The sequence below is a fragment of the Electrona antarctica genome, assembly GCF_951216825.1.
Source record: "Electrona antarctica genome assembly, chromosome: 3".
NCBI classification, from domain to species: domain Eukaryota; kingdom Metazoa; phylum Chordata; class Actinopteri; order Myctophiformes; family Myctophidae; genus Electrona; species Electrona antarctica.
The window spans coordinates 15373764-15383016 of NC_136808.1; positions in this window are offsets into that span (position 1 = coordinate 15373764).

A 9253-nucleotide genomic window follows, 5' to 3' on the forward strand; every position below is an offset into this window, starting at 1 on the left:
TTGGATCCAGGTGGATCTTTGTGCCTGTCATGGAATTCCCTCAAGGCGTTAATGAGATATCACGTTCATAATGTTGGGCGTACGGGTGGTCATATGGACTGACAGATCTCAGACCTTAAAGCTAAGGCCACAAATACAGTGTGCGATATTGGTCAGTCATGACGGTGTGCCGAACTTTGCTTTTAAACATAGCAGTCTTAATATTGTGTGCAATGCTAGAAATCTTGTCAGTATGTTATCTCAGTATCTGCAGGTCCAGTACACCACCCATATTGGAGCTGTCCAATCAAAGGTGCTGAAATAATATGTCTGTCTAGAATAGTTACAGTATCTTCTGCACAGATCAGCAAATCTTTACAAAAAGATCCGACAAGATTTGTAAGAGAACATAAAGGATACCATATATGTGCAGAAATTGCTAAAAAAGAAAGTTCCCTGGTGGCTCTAGAGTAGACCATTTCCGAAAAAGGTCCCTGGGGAAAGGTTTGACTTACAAACTAAATGTGGTGTACATCCATGACTCATAACCAGCAGTGATGTTTAGCAAAACATTGACTCAATTATTCAGTAAGTTTGGTCATGTTTTTATGACTGTGGACAAACTGTAAACAAACACAAACTCTAAAACCAAAGCCATTAACCACTTAATCTCTTGTATGACAAATAGCTAGCGAAAATAGCGTTGTAATCTTGGATTAATTTAATTATTTTTTGTATCTTTTGAAAATGTCCACCTAGTATATGCCTAAAATAAGGATGCCAGGTTGTAAGTGCTTAACCTAGCACCCCTATTCTGGAGGGAACATTTACGCAACACGTTGCAAATAAGCTATTATGAAAAGAGCGTACCAAGTACCGTTGCAACTGAGGTCTAATAGTAGAGTGTTTAAAGGGGCATTCCACTCATTTTCAACATTTTACTATGTCATTACCTTAGAGCTGTTGTGTGGAAATAATAAAAAGGTCCCCCCATTCTGTGTTTCCTAGAACTGTAAGTATTAACATGGTGAAACACATCTTGATGACATCATCAAGATGTGTTTCACCATGTTAATGATTTTTTGCAGACCTCCAGTTCTAGGAAACACAGAATGGGGGGACTTTTTTATTATTTCCACACAACAGCTCTAAGGTATATTAATGACATAGTAAAATGTTGAAAATGAGTGGAATGCCCCTTTAAGTTGTTAAAGGGTTAATGGCTAGCAAAAAACCCAGTTAGCAAACAGTCATCCATTCACAGTCAGCAGTCACCCAGTAGGCAGCTGGCCAAGCTTAGCAAAACATCCACCTATAGCCATTCATTAATTCATTCAGCCAGTCAGCAAGTAGTGTTAGTGATACAGAGTATAGATAAAAGCCAGTCAGCGAGTGGCTCTATCTATATTCTGAACTGTCATAGCTGTTATCAGCTTTTAATTTATACAGTGAACATGCAGGGGTTTGTGCTACATACTGTATGCTTGGAAGATAGTTTTACATACAAATGTGAATTTGCATGGGTGTGTGCGTGTGCGTGTGTGTGTGTGTGTAGGTGTGTGTTGCACAACAGGATAGCCTCCTGAATGGCTTTTTGTTCTCAGAATGTCCTGTTCTGCTCACGGGTTCTGTGTCTTTCATGTGTGTTACTACACACAAATGCAAACACACGATGACATACACACACGTGTGTGCACACGCACGCATGCGCGCACGCACGCGCACACGCACACGCACACACACACACACACACACACACACACACACTGTGCTGCAATAACAGGTTGGAATAGCCCATACCTTTGGCGAAAGCAAAGGGGCAAGTCTCTCTCCCCCTCCCCCTCCTTCTCCCTCTCCCTCTCTCTCTCTCTCTCCCTCCCTCCTTCTTTCCTTAAGATAACCTTCCATTGCCTCGGTTTCTCTACCTGTGCCCCTACCCCTATTTCTCTGTTCTTTCTGTCCTGTTGCCCTCACTGTTTTCCCGGTTGCCAGCGGTCATTTCATCTCATGTATAAATAATGCAGGCAGCTTTGGCTGTCTTGTGTAAGTAGTAGCTTTGATTTAGCCCTGTCACCTGCAGCACGGTCAAGGTCATCTTCACAGAGGTGCATTCATGTGACTAGTACCATGGTGTGGCTATGGCACACACCGCAAAATCCTGGAATCTAACACATTTTATTAATTTGGGAATTTATATGACTCAGTGTTAGTTATTTTTTACTGTTAATGCATTTAAGAGTATTTTCTTTTGGTTAATTATTGAACTACATTGACATTGTCTATGACCTTGTTGCAGGATTACAGGCACATTATGGAAATCAAATGGACCCTGCTTTCAATATCCTTTAAAGATGGAGTGTTGTGATTTTTTTCCCCTGTTTAGTATGTGTCTATGGAGTTAAATATATACCCCCAAGTGTGGTTAGAATATTCAAATGTCTTCCCGGTGTATTTTGGTTTCTTCCTGAAAGCTGAAAGCCTTTGAGTCAAAAGGCCCAATCGAAAATACACTTTGTGACATCATAACCCTAACCCCTCCCCTAACCCCTCCCCCATTATCATACAACACACAACTGTCGCATGTCCTACCGTTGGTAGGGCGTTCCACATTTTGGTGGCATAGGAGCGAAATTAATTTAGTCCCTTGTTTGTGCCGAATCTGGGTTGCACATGGTTTCTATGGTCCCTCTGGTGTTGTGGGTGTGGACCTCATTGACATTAAGGAAGTATTTAGACAGGTACATGGGTATCTTGGTGGTGTATCGAATCTTGTGGACCAGACCCATGTGTGTGTGTGTGACGTGCGTGTGACGTGTGTGTGACGTGCGTGTGACGTGTGTGTGACGTGTGTGTGTGTGTGTGTGTGTGTGTGTGTGTGTGTGTGTGTGTGTGTGTGTGTGTGTGTGTGTGTGTGTGTGTGTGTGCGTGTCTCTCTATGAAGGTGACTTCACATAACGGAACAGTTTCCACCTCTAATCTAAAACACACACAGACACTGCTCACATTCCCCTTCTGTACCCCCTACTATTGTTTTAGTCAGCGCTAGAAGGTCTGATGCAATCACAAACGCTGTTGGTTAATTATTGCTTTCTAGATGAGGGACAAGTGAAAGGTAAATCCAACGTTGCAATGCAGAGCTTTCACACACACACACACACACACACACACACACACACACACACACACACACACACACACACACACACACACACACACACACACACACACACACACACACACACACACACACACACACACACACACACACACACACACACACAATTAGAACATCCTTAAATCCTTCATATCCTAAGACATCTGAAAACATTTAGATAAGTGTGTGTGTGTGTGTGTGTGTGTGTGTGTGTGTGTGTGTGTGTGTGTGTGTGTGTGTGTGTGTGTGTGTGTGTGTGTGTGTGTGTGTGTGTGTGTGTGTGTGTTAGTGCATGACGCCATACTATCCTAGTCCATTTAATGGCCTGGAATAAATTGAGTCTGAAACTAACTCTCTCTCTCTGGTTCTGAGCAGAATGACAAGAGTTGCTCCCTGGTACACCCCTGCAGCCATTTAAAAGGCAGTTTACACACACACACACACACACACACACACACACACACACACACACACACACACACACACACACACACACACACACACACACACACACACACACACACACACACACACACACACACACACACACACACACACACACACACACACACACACACACACACACTTGCCTCTTTGTGCACACAAACCCCTTCTGCACAGAAGGTACAGACCAAGAGAATGACAGAGCTGTTAAGTGGCCATTCACTCAGCTCTGTAGCTGCAAAGAAAGAATAGCCTGTATGTGTATGTGCAATGTGCACACATGTGCGTGAGTGTGTGTGTGTGTGTGTGTGTGTGTGTGTGTGTGTATGTGTGTGCGTGCGTGCACATGTGTGCGCTTGTGTGTGAGAGAGAGTGCAAGCCTTTATGCACGTGCATGCGGTCGTGCATGTGGGCGTGCATGTGGGCGTGCATGGGTGATGGGCTCTTTGAGAAGGGAAGGGGGAATCAGTGTCCATTAGACTAACCCCACAGATCAATATAGATCCTTACCACCACTGAGCTCGGACTAATAGGCTTCTGCTTGCCCTCATGATAATGACAGCATTAGTGCACATACGTCCAGATGGGGTGGCTGGGGGTGGGGCGCTCGACCAGAACCGGAACTATAAAGAGAGATGTTCAAAATGTTAGAAGTGAATGTGTAATTTGACAGAGAGAGAGAGAGATATGTTACCAGAAAACAGAACGTCTCATGTGTGTGCTGATGTGTGCACAATGTCCTGCTGTTTGTTCAGCATAATCGTGTCAGTCACCATATCTTAATGGCTGGCGGTTTTAGAGAACATAATGGGGAAGAGACAATGTGTGTGTGTGTGTGTGTGTGTGTGTGTGTGTGTGTGTGTGTGTGTGTGTGTGTGTGTGTGTGTGTGTGTGTGTGTGTGTGTGTGTGTGTGTGTGTGTGTGTAAAGAGGGAGAGGGAAAGAGGAAGAGAGAGAGAGAGGGATGAGAGAGAGATAGATCTAGATGTGTCTTGCATGTGCATACAGTTCCTCTGACAGACACCCTCTTGCTTGAATAATAAATACCGATCAGTTGTTGCCATAGTGTGGCCACCTGATTCCTATTAGCAACATCAGCAGCTGAGGGGCGAGCAGGGGGAAAACATGTCTCTGATTCAACCAATAGGCTTTCCTCGAGTCCATGGATCTTTACGCCTTGTTGCATAACACAGGGAGACGTTTAGATGCCTGTAGAAAATTAGCTAAACTGACCAAGAGGATTCAAGGGGAATTAATGCAGTGCTTTAATACATTGAAATGCTTTAATACAGACTTTTGTAGTCTTACAGCTCATTCCCAATTCATGCCCTAAATTGGCTGTATAATTTCATATCTCCGGTGTGGTCTCAAATGAATCAAGCAATAAGATAAGAGCATTCTGCTGTGTGAGACTGTGGTTTCTGAGATGGAAAGAATTGTTGCTCAACACAACTTCCCGAAGAAGGATCTGAGGATGGAGCAAGCCGGGAACCTTCACATGAGTTTGCAGGAAAGAGCGCAGCCCTCTCCTTTTTTCACACTTGACTACATAAACATAAATAGATCCAAGTTTATTTCCTGTTGCAGCATTGGTGAATATCAGTAGCATGTAGCTAACAGGAAAAGTGGACCTAAGCTATTTCCTATCAAATCAATTCCAATAACAAGGTCTATTGATGATATGCACACGGCTGCCATCTTGCCAGCAAGGTGCTACCTACTGTAGGTGCAACTTCCCATAGACAGCCCATTCGTCCAAACAGAAAAGTCCAATTTAATTGTATTAAATAATGTCAAACTCACCAACATTGCAGCTGTACGAAAAGCTTTGAGTTATCGTCTTACTATCTGCAAAGTGTTTGTTTCATAAAAATCCACCGTAGACATGTTATGAGCTACTTCCTGTCAAGAAATTCCTTGCAGATGATTTTTTTCTAAGTGCTGGAGTTTGGAAGTGCTCGTTAACTATCACTCAACAGCCCATGTGTACCACCTGTTTAGAATTTGCACATAATGCAGGAGGCAGCTGGAGGTTGCTTTACTGATAACGAGTGCTTCCAAACCTTGACACTTAGAAAAATAATCATCTATTGGATGAATAGATGATTCATCCAATAGATGAATAGGCGGATCTACCATCCATCTATTCTATATAAAATGTACAACGACATCATCTCCTGGGCAGTTTTCAGAAGAAGAGAGGGTTCACATGTTTTAAACTAGTATACAGTATATTATTGTAACCTACCTATTATTTGCAAAGCTTCTATCATAGTACCTAGACTAGCTTGGTTTGGCGAGACGTAGACTGTAGACATAAAGGATTTGTCTTAAGACGTAAGGATTTCTCCTGATGAAAAGTGAAAACAAAAAAATGAAACACTCACTATTAGTTTGTGAAAGGCAAAGTAGCCTGTCGTTTCCATCAAGGTAGTATCGCCCAAAGTGCGTGCCTGCGTGACTTCCAAATCCAAGAAAATATTTCAGCAACGTAAGCTCCTTCTTTTCTCTTAAACATCAGAGTAATTGTTCGTTGCTTGTGCTCTCTTAAAGGAGTTTTGCACAAGCTGTTTTCTTACCGTATATGAAGACGTATCCATTCGTCATTGAAAAAAAAAACAAGAAAAAACATGCCGAGCGTTCCATACCAAATTAGCGGAATTACCGTCCGGGTGGATCAACCACTAGAACTCTTATTCAATCGCGCGATTTGTTTTATCTGTTCTAGATGATATGACAGGTTAGTCCATGCAATGTTGTTGCTGCACTCTTCCTGTTCTACGTGTGCTGACGTTAGACCCCTCCTACGCTTTTCTTAAAGGACCAGCGCCCTATATGTTTATTTTTTCTTTAATATTTATTGTTTGGTCAATATACATATTATCAACATGATTTTGTAAAAAAAAAACGGTTAGGAAGAAATTCCCCTTTAACACTGGGCGAAAAATAAAATAACCTCACAAAATAACTGACTCCAGTACTTCATTCGTGGCGAACATTTCACCCAGATGTATATAAAGAAATAGCAGGATCTAGCCTAGCAGGAATCGGATACGGATACAGTGTTTTAGAGGCGGGACAAGAGCAAGGATTCAATTAAAGGGAACGGCAGAACGGGCCAAACCATTTTGGGCTTTACACGGGGGTGGACCAAATACAGCCTTCAAAATATATACTTTCGTTTCATGTCTCGCCACATGCAGGTGCATTTGCTCTGATGAACCATATGCTTCATTGCTTACCAATCACCTGCAGAAAGACATGCAGAGCAGGACAAGCAAAGAGAGGGCTAGGCCATCATAACAGCCTTTACACTATATTACATATACACTTAAACTCATTACACTCATTTCTTGTCTTTGGCCCAGGCATCAATTAGGGATGGCTAGAGACGGAAGCCATGTCTCCACTCTCCACACAGAATGAAAAGAGGCTGAAAGGCAGGCTGCGCTCAGTGCCAAAGCTTCTCTATAGAGCCCATAGTGTTTGAGGTATCCAGGCAATGCAGCTGGTCTTTTACAACTATGCAACTTTAGGGCAGTGTTTAAATCAAGATTCACACAAGAACCCTGTTCTGTCACACTGAGAGAGAGAGAGAGAGAGAGAGAGAGAGAGAGAGAGAGAGAGAGAGAGAGAGAGAGAGAGAGAGAGAGAGAGAGAGAGAGATTTGAAGCATTTCATCTTAATTTCTTCACTTGGCTTTGGCCCTCGATATCCATATTGTTAAATGATTTACAGTTTGGCAAGAGCACTAATTTCAAACACCCATGCTTCCCACTAGAAAAAGGTTAGCCTAATATTCTGTGCGGTTGGCTGTGGTTGTCACTGGTTGCATAACTGCTCTGATGGGGTTGTGAAACATTCATGTTTTTCCTTTTTTTCCCCTTTATATTTTGCTTTACCCCTGCTTCAAAGGAAGCATTCAATGAAAGTTGCAAGCAGACCACGGTCACATGGCCCTAAACGAACATGTACACACCTGTGTATGGTGCTAGTGTTCTAAATATCCTATATACCTGCTCTCACATACGCTGCCTATCTGATACATGTACTGTATGTTTACTTGTTCCATTTTGTTAACGGCTGAACAGCTGTCCACTCTTCACACAGAATTCTACAAAACCTGCATGAAAAAGGACCTACAAAGCTCGTAGCGTGCCACTCGGTGGCGCGCTATGAGCTTGTAGATCTGAAGTTCACCCACTGCTTTACACTTCTAGGACTGTGATGTGACAAATAAAACAGATTGATTCTGAATCCATGATATTATGTTCTGCTGAGAGAGACTAGGAGTGCAAGTCTTGCTTATTAAATAAACATGGTAGCTTGTTGACATTGAAAGTTGGTATATAAACACGTCTTAAACTTTCACATACTTTCAGTGGAAGATCTCATTTTGACAGTAAAAAAAAAATATATATATATATATATATATAAAAAAATGTTTTACTGTATATCCAAGGTAACGACCTTTTGGCCTTTCAACCTATGACACATTCATAGAAACTGAGACAGTTTGACATCTTTCTTAAGAGAGGGAGGAGGGAAGGGAGAAGAAAAACATGCCATCAAGTTCATCCTCTTGGCCCCCAACTTCTCCCCAGAACATTCCTTTCATAAATCTAAGGGCAGGGGTATTTTTTTTAAGAAACTGGAGAGACCTGGTATGCGGAGCAGCTCATTATAGAGTTGGAGGTACCTGTATGGGGACCTTTCATATAGCGATCTAATCTTCTCTCACATTTTGGACTCACAGTCCAGTGGATATATTTCAGGATTCTGTGTTCACACTGTAACTAAACAAATACCGCACGCACGCACGCACGCACGCGCACGCACGCACGTGCACGCACGCACGCACGCACACACACGCACACACAATTAAATCCACACAAACATTATCAAGGCACATCTCATTTAACTCCCCCATGTTAATGCAGCTTTAACGCCTTCCTGAGAGGGACCTTATAGCCCGTCTGTTCTGACATAGCCGTGTGAGCAGCAAGCTTGGCAACATTCTACACGGAGGGAGCACGTAGGTGTCAAAACCTGTTTATCAATGCCAATTTCCATCCTCTGCACTCAAACTAGTTTTTCTTGCCCGATATGCCAACATGAAGAACAAAACGTAATCTAAAATCACACCTGTGTGAAGTGAGCGGTGCAACTGTACTGTGTGGGGGTCCCCACAACATCCAGACCCCCCAGGAGGCGGTCCGGTTCCGTCAAGCCGCCCGCATCCGAAATCGTCGAGAAATGACAGAGTTACCGTGTGGGGGTCCCCGGAACATCCAGACCCCCAGGAATGCGCCCAGGAGGGCGGCCCGGTTCCGGCGAGCCTTCCTGCGTCGGAAACGGTCGAGAAATGACAGAGTTACCGTGTGGGGGTTCCCGGTACATCCAGACCCACAGGAATGCGCCCAGGGGGGCGGCCCGGTTCCGGCGAGCCTTCCTGCGTCCGAAACGGTCGAGAAATGACAGAGTTACCGTGTTGCAGCTTTTCGTGCTCGGACATACAGACCCAGGGACATACACACATTGCTACGTAATGGAGCGATTAGGCACCGCTCAAAAATGGTTGACGCCAAAGGAGAGATTTCATTTGTCACAGATGTCTGCTCTGTGTTGCATCAGAACACCAACCCCCACTCCTCTTATCCCCATCTTGGTATCTCCC